The 15,711-nt window shown below is 40.1% G+C and overlaps 1 long non-coding RNA gene across 1 annotated transcript in view; it reads right to left on the bottom strand.

Moving 5' to 3' along the window:
* Positions 1 to 6,075, bottom strand: part of LOC112545484 (uncharacterized) — a 32,864-nt gene extending 26,789 nt beyond the window's left edge. The window contains exons 1-2 of the long non-coding RNA XR_003088956.2: positions 5,983 to 6,075; positions 3,792 to 4,077 (exon numbers count right to left, since the gene is read on the bottom strand). This is a non-coding gene — a long non-coding RNA (uncharacterized LOC112545484). The remainder of the gene's footprint in view (positions 1 to 3,791; positions 4,078 to 5,982) is intronic.
* Positions 6,076 to 15,711: the final 9,636 nt, after the last annotated feature.

Raw genomic sequence — 15,711 nt, 5'->3', positions numbered from 1 at the left:
CTTTCTATCCAAGTGCAAGAAGATGGACATCGTACCCAAAGGACTGAAAGTGAACAATCCATTAAGATCATCATATCCGAGGACACACTGTGGCTTTTATTGTGAAATAAAATCCTTTCGTTTTTCACTATTAAGAGTGTGCAAAAAATGCAATTTTGAGAATTAGACCTTTATCTTTGAAAATATTTTTGACTTCTTGAGGTTTTTCTATTTCTAAACCTAGCTCACAGCATCATTAATGGAAGTGACACACTGCATTTCAGTGGAAGAAAATTTATTATAAATTCAAAAGCCATTGGAACAAACATTGTATTTCAACTATAAATTATTTGTTGTTTCCTTATTTCATTATCAATTTTATTCATGGTGCTTATACTAAACATATATATTTTTAATTCACTCAGATGGGCACTGAAAATGACATGAAATGAACTATAACAAAAATCTTTAGCTTAATTTGCATTTTTTTTTGGATGAAAAAATATACAAAGTAAAGCACTAGAGGGTGAAATTCTGTTATATCTCCAGAAAATGTGTTCAAGCTGGACAGAGCATTTACTGAATAACCAATGAATACATAAAATGGTGAAGACTCAAAAGCTGCATTTTCACATCTAAGAATAGACAAGATTAAATAGAAGTCTGAAGAGCACATAAATTCTTTGACATAAAACATACTGTTCAAAAAGGAAAAACTCTGCAAATAACAAAAAAGATGGAAAATTCCAGTAAGTGCTTTATCAGCCACCTGCCATATTCTGAATGTAGCCAATAATGAAAATTTATGCACCAACAAAAGTATTTGCATTTTATCTTGTTCACTGGAGAATATCATCTTTTCAGACTGGATTACTGGTAAGTTTCAGGGGTAACATTTTGCACAATACATTGTGAAGTTTAAAAACACTTCATTAAAGCCACTCTTTTGAACAAAAGCCTGGTTCTAAAAAATACATAATTTTCTGCCGATTTATCACTAACGGTGATTTTTAAATGTAATTAATGGCGAACAAATCTATTTAAGTTTGCTTTTAGTATTCAGAGAGCATAGTGTGTTCCACATAAACAAAAATGAAGTTAATGAAACACCAAAAAAAGTGAAGGTGACAGCGAAGTCGTCTTATGTGGTGCTTAAAAATATGTTCTGACAATGTGTCTATATTAGCATAGAGTTTCACGCTCAAGGAACATTAACAGGAGAAATATAAGCCCCAAATGAATGTCAAAAGGCACATTCTGAAAGCAAAACTAATAGCTGCCTGTAGCCTACTACAAAAGCAATTACATTTGGCTGCAGTTGGAAGAGTATGGAAGAGCTCTATTCCAGGGTGGCCAACCAGTTAGAGACAAAGAGCCAAAATAGCTGTGGATAGAGTGCGAAGAGCCACATATTATAGACAGCTAGCTAGCTAGCTAGATTACACAAAATGTAGAGATAAAAATAACATTACAGGACATTTCGGACAAAAACCAATAAAAAAGTCTCTAGTCACTTAAAAAATTCAAGGCCAGTCCATAGATCTTCAGATAACTTGTCAAGGAACAAACATCAAATTACAAAAAAAAACCCACGTTTAAAAATACAGTAATATTCTCACAATTTTTTAAAAAAAAGCATCCCCACCCCGTATTTTAAATTTAACACTACAGCCCTATTATGTCCTGTGGGTTTTTTAAAATTAAACTGAACTGAGAAGTAAATTAGCACTATTTCAAGTGCATGTTTCACTCCGGCTTGTTGATCTGTGATATGGTTTCCTCATTTTTTTTTGACTTATGAAGATTATGACTTTTTTATAGTTCTAAAAACTCAGGTCTGTCCCAGACTGCAAATGTGAGAGGTTCAAAAACAGTAAGGGAGAGACTCATATCTCAGAATAATTGCTTCAGCCTGGTGAACAATAGTCTTTGAATTTTCTTTAAAGACACACAGGCTGTGTATAGACTGGCAAGTTTTTCCGCAAAATCAAATGATTTTGCGGAAAAACTTGCCAGCTGTCTACACTGGCCGCTTGAATTTCCGGAAAAGCACTGATGATCTCATGTAAAATTATCAGTGCTTTTCCGGAAATACTATGCTGCTCCTGTTCGGGCAAAAGTCTTTTTCCGAAAGACTTTTGCGCAAAAGGGCCAATGTAGACAGCATAGTACTGTTTTCCACAAAAAAGCCCCGATTGTGAAAATGGCAATCGGGGCTTTTTTGCGGACAACCGCGTCTAGATTGGCCACGGCCGCTTTTCCACAAAAAGTGCTTTTGCGGAAAAGCATCCTGCCAATCTAGATGCGATTTTTCCGAAAATGCTTTTAACAGAAAACTGAGGGTGGGGTTGTTGAGGCCACCAGCCTGTCTGAGGCTCTTGACAAAGAGAAAGTGGGGTGAACTACCACGGGGTGCATGAGTGCCATGGGGCCAACCACTGAACCTGGCATGACAGGGCAGGTTTCAGTGCTTATGACTTATGTGGCACTGACTGTTTCAGAGGCTGTCCCACTGATCTGGAGCCTTGCTCCATACCAGAGACATATTCAGAACTTTGCTACCCAGTGACCAGGGGCTACTGCAGTGTTGACTCTGCACCTGGGAGTATCCTTCATCACATCTGGATAAGGACCAAGCCAAGGACCAATATGTACCTCTCTGGGGGTCTCATCGATCATCACCACTCAGTGGATCCACAATGGAAAACCGGTGAGCCATATCTTGTACTTTGAGACTGGTACTGGGATGAGGAGCGGAACCTGCAGGTATCGTGGACTGGCTGCCAGGGAATCTTCTCAAATATGGAAACACCCATCTTGGAGATCATTGCCAGCTCTTCTGATCTGTAACCACATCCCTGAGACACAAAGGGCGAATCCCCATGTTCCTGCTAGAGACCATGTATGTTGGTCTGTGCAGGTGTGTGCCAGGTAATCGGCAACATCTGCCTTGAATCCTACTGCTGGTGGCCAGGGTACAGTGACCACAGAGGGCTTTGCTGCATCTTCCTCCCCAGCCCTGAGGTCTTGTCATGACCACAAGGGTTAGGCATCAGCCTGGGGACTAAACGGTTAACTGTACCTAAGCCAGGTAGTAGTCAGACAATAGAAATGTAGGTAGGAATTTCAAACTGGGACAAAGGAATTTTGTTTTTTCCCTCCTTTGTCTATGGGCAGTTTCTCTCCAGATACTGAGGGAAACAGACATGTCTCTTTCTCCAAGAAAAAACTCTTCACTATCTGTAAGTAGAGTAAAGTTTAGATAAATCCATTAGATTTTATGGTTTGGGAATGGGGATCTGATGTCTGTGCATTTAAAAATGGGTTTTTCTCTCCTTTGTAACTAAGCTTTTGGACCATGGGGATCCCCCATGAGTATATTAATTGGTGACTTTTCCATCTAGCCATTATGCTTGTAACAGGAGTATTGGTGTGATAATATAAGTTCTTTCTCTCTTTTTTTATTTTCCTGGTATTGGTTAATTTTTGTGTCCTGGTTTTACTTTAGGGCTGAGATTTCCCAAGTGATCTCTTCCCTTGTTTCCTTACCATTACTTGAGTGGTGGCAGTGGATTTTTATCCCCCAAATCTAGGTTTTTAAGATTTTGGGGGAAGCTTTATACCAAAGCCTGGAAAGATAAGGTTTTGGGGTACTTTTGCGGGCCCCCACTTCTGCATTCATCATGCCAGAGTGGGGATTTAGCCTTGACAGGTCTGTGTTCAAGTATGTGAACAGTGGTGCTAGTCCCCCTGTGATGGGGAGCAGCACCACTGGGGAGAGAAGAGATGGGAAGGTCTTACGGTGGACTTACCCTGATATCTGGGCACAGCAGCATGAGCAGCATCGGGAGCATCAGAACCTCCTGTGCAGCCTGGAGATCTTCAAGTATCAACAGCACTTGATGCCCTCTTCCGTGTCCAGGATTCCAGGCAAGGAACAGGGTGGGCTCCATCACTGGCCATTAGTTGAAGCCCAGCTTTTCAAAGTGGAGGATAAGTTACCCAGCGCAGGTCTTAGCTCATCCTCAACCTTGTCCTTCTCCTTGTGGAGAGCAGGAGACCATTCCCTGATGGCCTTCTTTGGCTTCCTGGCTTGGCCTGTGGATGGGAAACAGAACTAGCTAATCGAGGGTGCCTGCAGGGCACTATGCACCGACGCCACAGCTCTAGGTGCCAAATCAGACCTTTGCTCAAGGGCCTGAATGAGCACCCACTCCATCTCATGCTTTTAGTCCCTGCTTAAAGGATGTGCCATTTGCCACGTCTGTTCCCTTCACCAAGGCACCCGAGACCACTACTTATGTGGATCGTTCACAGGTATAGATTGTTTACAACAATCACAAGGTTTAAAACCCAAGCACTGAGGTAGCGGTAAAAAAGTTTTTTGGCATAACAAAAATGATCTGTCTTCAAGGAATTCTGAACACTCCAACTAATACCCATGATTCCCTGACACTAACTTGTCAATGAGATTTGCCACACAGGAAAGATTACACCCAGCACTATAACTGATGAGCTAATTCAGAGAGCAGGACTACAGATCAGATCCATGACAGAGGTATGTCAATTTATACATGCTAAGGAACTGGCTCTATTTTTGTACCCCCACCTTTTGTACACTTAATTCATCCCTTTCTTTCTGAAGTTTCCTAAGTATAGCAAAACCTATCTCCAGATTTGTTTGACATGGAGATCAGCAGGGCAGAGTTGTGGAGGTTCAGAGCAAATAATATCATGCCAAAACCACTCCTGCCATACACATAGTCCCACCACATATTGAATATCATAAAAGATATTCGTGAAGAACTGTTTCTACTTCTGAGGAATATTCGCTACCGTGCATAGAGCTCAGTTTCACAATACCTCAATAAGGGAGTGAGCACTAAAATCATGCAAGAAGTGTTGTGTGAAACATTCTCTTATTTAAGGGTTGTGCTCACTTAGATGAATATTTCCTATTAAGTAGAATGGGGGGGAAGTGTTGCCTAGTATTTAATCCCCAACTCCAGCAAACCTAATTTCCAGGCAAGTCACATAATGACTGATTTTTAAGAAACTAAGAGTCAAAGGAACAAAAAATATCTAAGGTCAGGAAACTGACAAGTCATGCCAATGGTATTTCCTAGGCCCATGGAAAACAATGAGAAGACAGGAAATTATATAAATGAAAGACTATTTAATTTATTCAACCCAGTCTATTGAATCAGCAGTTGCATTCCTCCTGAACTGCTTCATTTTAAAATCACCATGTACTCCTACTTCTTCCTCCCGCACCCACTAACTATTCTATGAAAGAAATGCTGCTCCTTCCCTTGTGCACCCTTCTTGTACTTATGTTGGCTACCATCTCAAACAGTCTTGCTGCAATGATCCTTTTTTTTCACCTCAGATTTTTTCACAGTAAACAGCTCTCCCGCAGTCATACCTTTTCCAAAGAATTCATACCCCATTTCATTCTCCTTTCTTTAGGACTGCTATGTAGTTACTATGATGGGCTGAGGTCACATAAGATCCCGTGGGGGGGCTTCCTGGAGTGCTGATAAGGCCACTACACTCACCTTCCTGCCCTCTGGGGCTTCACACTGTTCTGTCCTGCTGGGCCAATCCCCTGGTCTCCCCCAGCCAAAGCACAGAGCTGAGATCCCCGCCCCCCCAAGAAGCAATGCAGACACTGAAACTCTTCATGTCCAAGGAAAATGCAGTTTTGGATCCCCTTCTTGGGATATTGCTCGCCAACTGGGATCAGAACCCCAAATGAATTATATAGGCAAGCCTCCTTTAACAATGAAAGGGAGAATATACACACCGATTGCTCCCCAGGTAACAATTATTTACACTGGACTTGAAAGAAAATAAAAGTGATTTTATTAAGTATAAGCAGTAGGATTTAAGTGGTTATAAGTGAGAACAGGCAGAGAAAAGTAGATTACAGACTAAAAATAACAGAAAACATTTAGCTAATTCTAATACTAAAACCTCAGTACAAACATATTATAAACTCACCCTAAAGCTTTTCTTATCCAGCTAACCCTCCAAGACCAGGGAAATCTCTTCTTCCCCTTGGATCTCTGGTTCACTTCTCCTCGGTGTGCCGAAGACAAAGACAAAGATCTGCTAGTTTCCTATTGTTTTAAGTATTCCCACTTTTGCCTGGGAAGTTACCTGACCAGTCACTACTAGTTAGGGAGGTCATATGACTTCCTAAGACCAACCACTGCTAAGTCTTAAGAACAAAAGGCAATTTACATATGATTTGCCTAGACGTTGAGGCATCTCAGCATTGGAAACACCCTTGATGGCTTCCCTTTGCACATTTAAAACCACAAAATATTCCATATTCTATACATCTGATTTTACACACAAGAACAATGCATATACCAACATAAGATAAACATATCCAGCGGATTATGACATGAAGTCTGATAGGTTACATGAAGCAATGTGTCCAAAGCATCTGAGTTATGTATATTTGTGTCCATAAGCCTATTTCATAAAGCATGGGAGAGATCACAGTTATTCTGTGCTTTTTTATGCAAAAATCATTCTGGTTGTCATTCTTTCTGCTCTCTCCCATACTTTTTGTATACAAACTATAGATAAGGGCAATTTTCCAGATCAGGCCCCATTGGTCTTTGTTGGACAGGGAATTTTATCTAGAGGAAAGGATGAAGAGTAAGGAATAGAAGATTCTATTCCCACCTCTGTCATGGAATCATTGTATTACCTTAAGTGAGAAGGCTTAAAAACTTTTGGGTAGATTCATCCCTGTTGAAAGGGCATGTAAAAGACTTACATTTTGCTTACATGTTATAAAAGCCTTTAAACAGGCTTTAAAAGGGACTTAAGTGATGTGCAGGCCCAGCACACAGGCAAATATAAAACTGGCACAGTACTTATCTACCTCCTAAGAATTTATTAGCCATAATTAATTGATGTTCATTTCTGTTGCACTTTAGATGCAGGCAATAAATATTAATAAGTGAATTATGATTCAGATGTTGCCAACAAAACATATCCTGCCTTACCTTCAATTTATATATCCCAGAAATGTGCTTACATATTTTTTAATCAGCTCCATAAGATTTTGCAATGATAACCCCCACATCCATTCTTTTTTGGCTAAAGTTACACGGCGTATTAATTATTTGTATTACCGAAGCACCAAGAAGCCACAGTCATGGACCAGGACTCCGTTGTTCATGGCGCTGTACAAAGACAGAACTCCATAAGTGTAGAATGAAGCACCTGCTCAATGCTTTGCTACATCAGAGCCGTAACTGTGATCACCGGTTTCAGAGACGTAGTGGTGTTCGTCTGTTTCACTAGAAACAACGAAGAATCCTGTGGCACCTTAAAGACTAACGCATTTATTAGGGCATAAGCTTTTGTGGGGTGCAGCATTTGACAAAGTAAACTGCAGCCCATGGAAGCTTATGCCCTAATAAATGTATTAGTCTTTAAGGTGCCACAGGACTCCTCGTTGTTTCTGTAATGACCGCCTCTCTCATAAGGACAAGGATAGCTTCTCTTGTAACTTCCTACTGAAGGACTTTTTTGAACCTTTCTCTGAAGTATTTGGGGTCAGCCACCATTAGTGTCAGGAGGATACTGGATTAGATGGCCCACTGGTTTGATCCAGTGTGGCAATCCCTATGCAGCCTTTAAGGAGCGGCTGCACAACTGCCCTATATCAGTGTACATGGAATGTGCTCAGCCATTTGATTGCATCATCATCAGCCAGGTAGCCCAACGCTGAAATAAGTCAGCAGGCACTACCAAGGGTATTCAGCTTAGTATTAAGATTACTGCAGCTGCATTGTGGATCATTAAAAACAAGAGAATGGCAGCAGTGTTGCCCTATCCTGTTCAAACCAGGTTTAGAGAGGATCACAAATGCTTTGGCAATTACCTGATGGACAATTGGTTGAGTCAGCGATGAGAGAATGATTAAAGACAGCTGTCAGTGACCACTGATTGTTCTAAGCCAATTCCACTGTTCTGTCCTGTGGGGGCATAAATGACTATAAAGGATGTCTAGACTAGAAGACAGGAGAGCTGGCAGGTAGTTGAAGAGGTCTGTGTACAAAGCTAGGTTGCTATTCTCACAGATCGTAGCCAGCAGCGGCCTTCTCGCAGTGGAATATGGAACAGAGCTATGTTCCTATGCATTGGTAGGCATGGCAACAGAATTGCCTGCAAGCCCTGATAACAATACACATGGCTTTGTTAATCTCTACATTGACCAGCCTCATGTGAGACAAGTGACACTTGACAGGAGCACAGTACTTTGTTGTTGAATAGCAGAGGGCAAGGGCTGGTGCTCTTAGAGTCCAGGCACTCACACCCTCATTTGCATCAGCCAATTTTCTGAGCAGGTTGTTCTGAGTGTTGACTTTGGCTGCTATCTTCCTCAAGTGAGCGTGGTACATTTATGATCTATCCAACACCACAGCAAGGTAAACTGGGCTTGGATCTCACTGCGGGTGTTGGCCAAAATGTAACACCATTGTTCGACTTTCAAGCCATTGGACTGGCACTTTGAGTTCTTCAGCTTAATGTTGACAGCTCTTCAGCAACAGAACATAGCATCATTACTGCCTTATGACCCAGAGGTAAGATTCTCCCTCTCTGTCCATCACCATGCATCTCACCACTGACCAGCCAAGCTACTTGGCTTTTGTGTGGGATCCAGATTTTCTGCACTGGATCTTTAGTAGAGAGAGTGAACAAAACTGCTCTTAAATACTTCTGAGGATCCCCACATTACCCTCTTCCAACAAACAAATACCTTAAATATTAGTCTTCAAGTGACTCCTTTAACACACAAGTAGCTGAGCCCTTTTACCACACTGCTCACTATATACATTTTATACTTTGTAACAAACTTGCTTAAAGCCCATGTAAATGATCTTCATGAATAAATTCTATATTAGACATGATCTTCTTTCTGGGTATCCATGCTGACAATGTTGGATAAAATTATATCAAAGGCATTCCTTCTATCCTTTCATGCTATAACTTTATTAATCACAGAATAATACATGTCATACACTAACACATTCCATAAACTACAAGACGGCAAATGAAATAATTTACATACAAAGATGAATAGAACATTTAAGCATACTTGTGATTCAAGAGCAGAGATAATGAATACATGCTACAACAATAGACAGAGGCAGGTACTTTATGAAAAGGATTTATGGAGAACTGAAAAGCTTGGAAGGTTGGTAAAGAATTATGAAACATTTTATCTTGTGTCTAATCCAACGCCCACTGAAGTCAAAAGAAAGATTCCTTCTGACTTTGCATCTGGCCCTAAGCCATCAATTTAAATCCATTTATTAATGGCCAAATATCTTTCAATGAGTATGTGAAACATTTTGTGAGATAAATTGGTGGCATAGTTACTGTTCCTAGTAAGCAAGAACGAACATCACAAGTAAAGATTACTCCTGGGGGAATTCTGGCCAAAAATTAAAAATTCTGCAAAACTCACATTTTATTTGTCGAAATAATACAATATAATCATATCAATTTTGATTATTTTAGTAATGTATTTAATATCGGTCAACAACTATATCTGTAACAACACAACAATAAAAATTCAGGAGGATTTTTTTTTTCAAACAGATTCCTTACTAGACAGATAAATACATAATTTTGAGTAATAGTTCACTAAAACCACAATACAGAAATGTATTTCCTGAACCCCCAGAAGCAGTGCAAATGCTTGGAGGAGTTAGGGGTAATGAAGCAGCTGAAAGATAGGGAAGTAAGAGTTGAGAAGGAGCCAGGAGTGCATCTGGAGGGTTGTTGGATGCAGGTGAGAGAAATATGGAACAGGGTTTTTTTTTTAGGGGGGAGGAGAGGGGTTGTTAGGGACTTGGAGAGCATCCCCTATGTGTACCCTGGCTGACTCCTAGCCTCCTCCATTCAGTTAGGCACATTGGCCCCTGTCACTTTGTGAACTCCTTATCTCTTATGTCCTGCACCCTGTCTCAGCCATCTCCCACTCCCCATCTCCAAGGGGCCCTGTACCCCCACTTCCATTCATCTTCTCTACCCCAAAATTTCCTAACCACTAATCCTTTTGAACTCCAGTTTATATGACCTCCTGCAAACCCAGGTGCCCTGTTCTGTCCGGGTCCCTCTCCATATCTCATGCCTTTTCACCTAGCTCCATGGGCAGGGTACCAGAAGGAACACTGGCTCTAACCCTATCAACTGCTATGGCTGGCTCCACAAGCTACCTTCTTTTCTGGTGTCACAACAGTCCCAGTGGACAAAAGGCGTAACTGCAGTACCTCTACAGAAAATACATTCTGCTGGAGAGAAAAAAAAACCTGTGAGGGACATGAATTCAGCATGTGTGCAGTGGAACACAATTTCCTCAGGACAGTAAGAATGGGAAAGCACAACTATTTTGTGAATGTTTACATGAATTTAAACAGACTCATTTCCACTGTGTTCTGACTCTTCTTTGTTTACTGTATATACGTACATGAATGAGTGATTTTACTCTTTCAAGTACTCACAGAGCATGAATTTTCCTCTCTCACACATGAACAACTACAGAAAACAATTTTGAAGATTGCTTATCAAAATATTCAAATGAAAGCCAGATTATAAAAGTTATGTTCATCTAATCAGGAAAAATAAACAATTATGTGCAATTTAGGTGATACATCACAGCTCTTATATAGGGCACATCTACACAACAGCTTTATTTTGGAATAGCTAGTGTTATTCCAAAATAACATGGTGCGCATCTACACTACAAGCCTTTACTTCGAAATAATGTTGAGCTGGAGGACTTCTTACTTCAACTCATGGTAATTCTCATTTCATGAGGAGTAAGAGACGTAAAAGAAAGAGTGTTTTTCCTTTGCCTTCCTGATGTGTAGATAGTGCCAAAAGCCAAATTAAGCTATTTCGACTTCAGTTATGCAATTGACATAGCTGAAGTTGCGTAGCTTAATTCGACTTTAGCCCTGCTGTGTAGATGTACCCATAGGCTATGTCTAGACTGGCATGATTTTCCACAAATGTTTTTAACGGAAAAGTTTTCAGTTAAAAGCATTTGCGGAAAAGCGTGTCTAGATTGGCACGGACGCTTTTCCGCAAAAAATCTAGATGCGCTTTTGTGCATAAAAGCCCCAATCGCCATTTTCGTGATCGGGGCTTTTTTGCGCAAAACAAATCTGAGCTGTCTACACTGGCCCTTTTGTGCAAAAGCTTTTGCACAAAAGGATTTTTGCCTGAACGGGAGCAGCATAGTATTTCCGTAAGAAGCACTGATTTCTTACATGAGATCGTCAGTGTTCTTGCGGAAATTCAAGCGGCAAGTGTAGACAGCTGGCAGGTTTTTCCTCAAAAGCACGCGCTTTTGCAGAAAAACTTGCCAGTCTAGTCACAGCCATAGAGTATCAAATATTTGCACATAACTGTATTCAATTAATCCGTAGCCCAAGAAGAAATCTGCAAAAAAATGTGCACAATAAATTTGATAAAAACACAACATATCCTACTTGCAATTCTTCAAAGTATAAGGCAAAACTTATCAAGGAAATTATTCATATTGAATAGATTACTCAGTTCTCATCACAAATAGCATCTTAACAAACAAACACTGTCACCTTAACAAACAAAAGCTGTTGGTATAGTTAAAACAATGACCTACCTACCACAGATATAACAGTATTCTTCCCATGCAGGCAGAGGAAAAGGTCATACTGGTACAAGGCACTTTCATACTGGCATAACTATCTCTGCAAAGATACTGATTAAAAAAAAAATCATACCCTTCAAATTAAATAGTTATGCTGGTACAAGAACTGTGTGTAAACAAGGTTTTAGCAATGTCACTAAAAAAGGCACTCAGGTTTATTCCCGCAAGTGCTTTCTCCAGAGACTTGTCTACACTACCGAGTAGAGCGACCCTCCAGAGGCTGATCTTCTAGCGTTCAATTTAGCAGGTCTAGTGAAGACCCACTAATTTGAACTGAGAGGATGCTCCATTGGTGCCAATAGTACCACTTGTCACAAGGACTAAGGGAAGTCAATGGGAGCATTTGCTCCCATTAACCTCCAGCTGTGTGGACAGCCCAAAAACACGATTTAAGATACGTGAACTCCAGCTATGTAATTAGTGTAGCTGGAGTTGCATATATTAAGTCGACCTTCCCCTTTAGTGTAGACCAGGCCCAAGTGAGTTTTGAAGTAAAATGAAGGAAAGTTTGTCTCAGACTTTGTCATGACCAAGGGGGATGGCCAGAAGCCTGGGGAGTAATGGGTTAACTGTACCTAGCCAGGTAGTGGTCAGCTAATAGAACTGAAAGTAGGAATTTCAAACTGAGACACAAGAATTTTTGGTTTTTCTCTCCTTTATCCCTGAGCAGCTTCTCTCCAGATACTGAGGGACACAAACAAAATGTCTCTCTCCAAGAACAGTCTCTTCACTATCTGTAAGCAGGGCAAAGTCTAGATAATTCCATTACATTTTATTGTTTTATAGTTTGGGAACGGGGATCTCATGTCTGTGCATTTAAAAATGGGTTTTTCACTCCTTTGTAACTAAGCTTTTGGCCCATGTGGGGTCCCCCATAAGCAGGACTCGCCAAGCCACGGCGAACCCCGCTCACCAGGCACGCAGGTCAGCACGCTGCGCATGTGCAAACTATGCTGCACATGCGCTGATTGCACTGCGGCGCCGTGCCAGGCTATAACCTACTCACCTATGGTGAGTAGATTACCTAAATTGTCGAGCCCTGCCCATGAGTATATTAACTGGTGACTTTTCCATCCAGCCAGTATGCTTGAAACCGAAGTATTGTGGTGATAATAAAAGTTTTTTCTCTCTTTTTTTATTAACTTGGTATTGGTTAATTTTTGTGTCCTGGTTTTACTTTAGGGCTGAGATTTCCCAAGTGATCTCTTCCCTGATTTCCTTACCATTACTTGGGTGGTGGCAGTAGATTTTTATCCCCCAAATTTAGGTTTTTAAGATTATGGGGGGAAGCTTTATACCAAAGCCTGGACAGATAATGTTTTGAAGTACTTTTGCAGGCCCCCACTTCTGCATTCATCGTGACAGAGTGGGGATTTAGCCTTGACACACCTGGTCTATGCTTACTTTTACCAGCACTGCTGTGTTGGTTAGTGATGTGATTTTTTAAAACTGATATAGTTATTCTGGTGTAGATGCAGTTATACTGGTATATGCGTAGATGCAGTTATACTGGTATAATTCCATATGTTGGTTTCCTGAACTGGCATAAGCTATATTGGTATATTGATCTGAAAGTGGTTATAACTGCATCTAGATTAGAAGTTTTTGCCAGCTAGACTACTCTGGTATAACCATACTAGCAAAACCCTCTCGGCGCAGATGAGGATAAGATCACTAGTACTTTCTTTTTTCTGAAGTGAGAGCTACAAACTGCATTTCATCAATCTGTACCAGACCTTACCTTAAAAAAGAATTCATCAGCTTCCCTCCTCTCCTTTGTGTCACCCCATTTCTTAAGAGGTTTCAAATATCTGATAATAAAATCCCTTACACACCAACTTCAGAATTCCAAGAGACCCTCTCTAACCCCAATGCATTAACAATCTCTACTAGGTCTGATTTCTGAATCAAATTTTCAGATGTGATCCCTAAGTTCCTTCACAAGTCTCTTTCCAATTGTGAAAATCTAATTCATTTTCTGGCATCAGTCCTTCATCTTCCCTGGTGAATATAGAGACAAAGAATTATTTTACATTTCCTGCCATGCCTTCCTTTCCATTAAATTAGCTCTTCTAAAATTCTCCCTTAGAAACCTGACAGACTAGTTTAATTGTTTTAATTTTACTAATCTCTTCTTCTTAATGTAGTTCAACATTCTTATTACTTTTTGTGTAATTTCCTTTACGTTATCTATTTTAAACTTGCTTATCACTTTTTACACTCTCTTAGCTTCATTCCGTACATTTCCCCATTTTTCTTTATGCCTGATGTTGTGTACCTAACCTCTCGTATGTCATTTTCTTATCTTTGATTACTTTTTCAGTTCCTTGTTCATTCACATTGGCCTTTGCTGATCCTGTTGGATGTACTGATGTCTGCTTTTCATAACCTTAGGAATACAATAATTTCTCACCTAGCTGTTTCCATATCCTATTTGTTCCCCCTTTAACCCTACATTGCTTTATCCCATTATATTTTATCCAGCATTCCTCTTTATGTTACAAAATCAGTTAAATTACCAAAGTAGCAGCATGAAATGTAATTGATAAGGCCAAACAACATGTTTACCCTTAATCTCTCTAAATACCATCCAATTCTTCCACCCCGGCTTTTGGTTTATCCAATTGGATTATAGCCAACATTTCTTTCATACTTATAATTTTTTAAAACAAACAAAAAATAATAATAGTCTTGTCTATTGAATATGACAGTCAACATATGAGTGACTGCAGGGACTTCATCTGTTTTTCTTTCATATAAAAGCATTATTAGGATGGGTGCCAACAACATCTGCTACATTTAAGGTTGCAAGACTCTTTTCAGTAAAAAAAAACCCTTGTTTTTCCACAGACTTATTAGGTCTCCAAATAATTGTCATCCAGAATGATTTTAGTTTGCCAGATGTCCACTTTTCATGGGTGTGGCCAAGTTTCCTGTGGTCCCATAAAGTTTGTTTACAGCCACTAGTCCTAGCTCTCAGTGTTCTGTGCTGTTATTTAGCTCTAATTTACCCCCTAAATATCCTCTAACAGCACACTAAACAGTGGAAGTTTTGGTTATACTGCTAGCCAATATGACCTCCCATGGTCCAGAAAATTCTCTTGTTCACAACCAGTCAGGTCCTGAAGGTTCCACACTAGAGAGGTTCAACCTGTAATGTTTTGGAACAATTCTCATTAAAACTACTCATGGCATGTTTATACTTATAAACTTCCCACTTCCCTGTTAAAAATATCTAGGAAATTAAATACAAAATACAATAAGTGCTAATTCAATGTATCATTTAAGTCAGTTACCAACTAAATACTCAAGAATGCCATAGCTAAAGGGCCCAGTTCGCTGCTGGTTTAATGCCAATGAAGACAATGGCATTCTGCAAACTAGATGGCGAGGCAGACAATCTGTCAGAAAATGAAAATTTAACAAACAGCTTAAAAAGTCCCTTTCTGAGAATTTTACCTGCTAGGGGTACTCAAAGTCAGATCAGTGTCAAGGGGCTCATCAGAGCAAATTATTTCTTTATATTCTAATTCTTTCTTTGACAGAGGATATTTCTGCTGTATCATTCACAGAAATAAGTGGTATCGCTTTGGATCAAACTTTTACTTCCACTCAGTATTCGAACACAGTGGCTGTCAACACATGACCTCCCAGTTCCATGCCACAGATCAGATAAGCAATCTGGCAAGGAGATTCACTCCAATCTTCCTATTTTGATCTTTTCCAACCATTTCTATTATCAAGGAAGATGACGCTAGACAGAGGAAATGTATATTGTAATTAGTAGCGGTGAGGAGAGCCAGAAATACAGACTGCAATATACAACCATAACCATGGCAGCCTGTGTCCTCTTTCAGTTGTTGTCTACTTCATCAGTTCCTAGCGGCTGTGCCTATCACGACTGATGCCCCATTTACACGTGAGGCAAAGGGATATGGTTGCAGCCCTTTCTCTTGCATTTAATCTCCAACCCCCTTATGATCAAATAATATAAAGCGTTT

Source organism: Pelodiscus sinensis, chromosome 12 (genome assembly GCF_049634645.1).
Source record: "Pelodiscus sinensis isolate JC-2024 chromosome 12, ASM4963464v1, whole genome shotgun sequence".
Classification (NCBI taxonomy): Eukaryota; Metazoa; Chordata; order Testudines; family Trionychidae; genus Pelodiscus; species Pelodiscus sinensis.
Note: the sequence above shows the minus strand (reverse complement) of the source record. Positions and strands in the feature narration are given on the sequence as shown.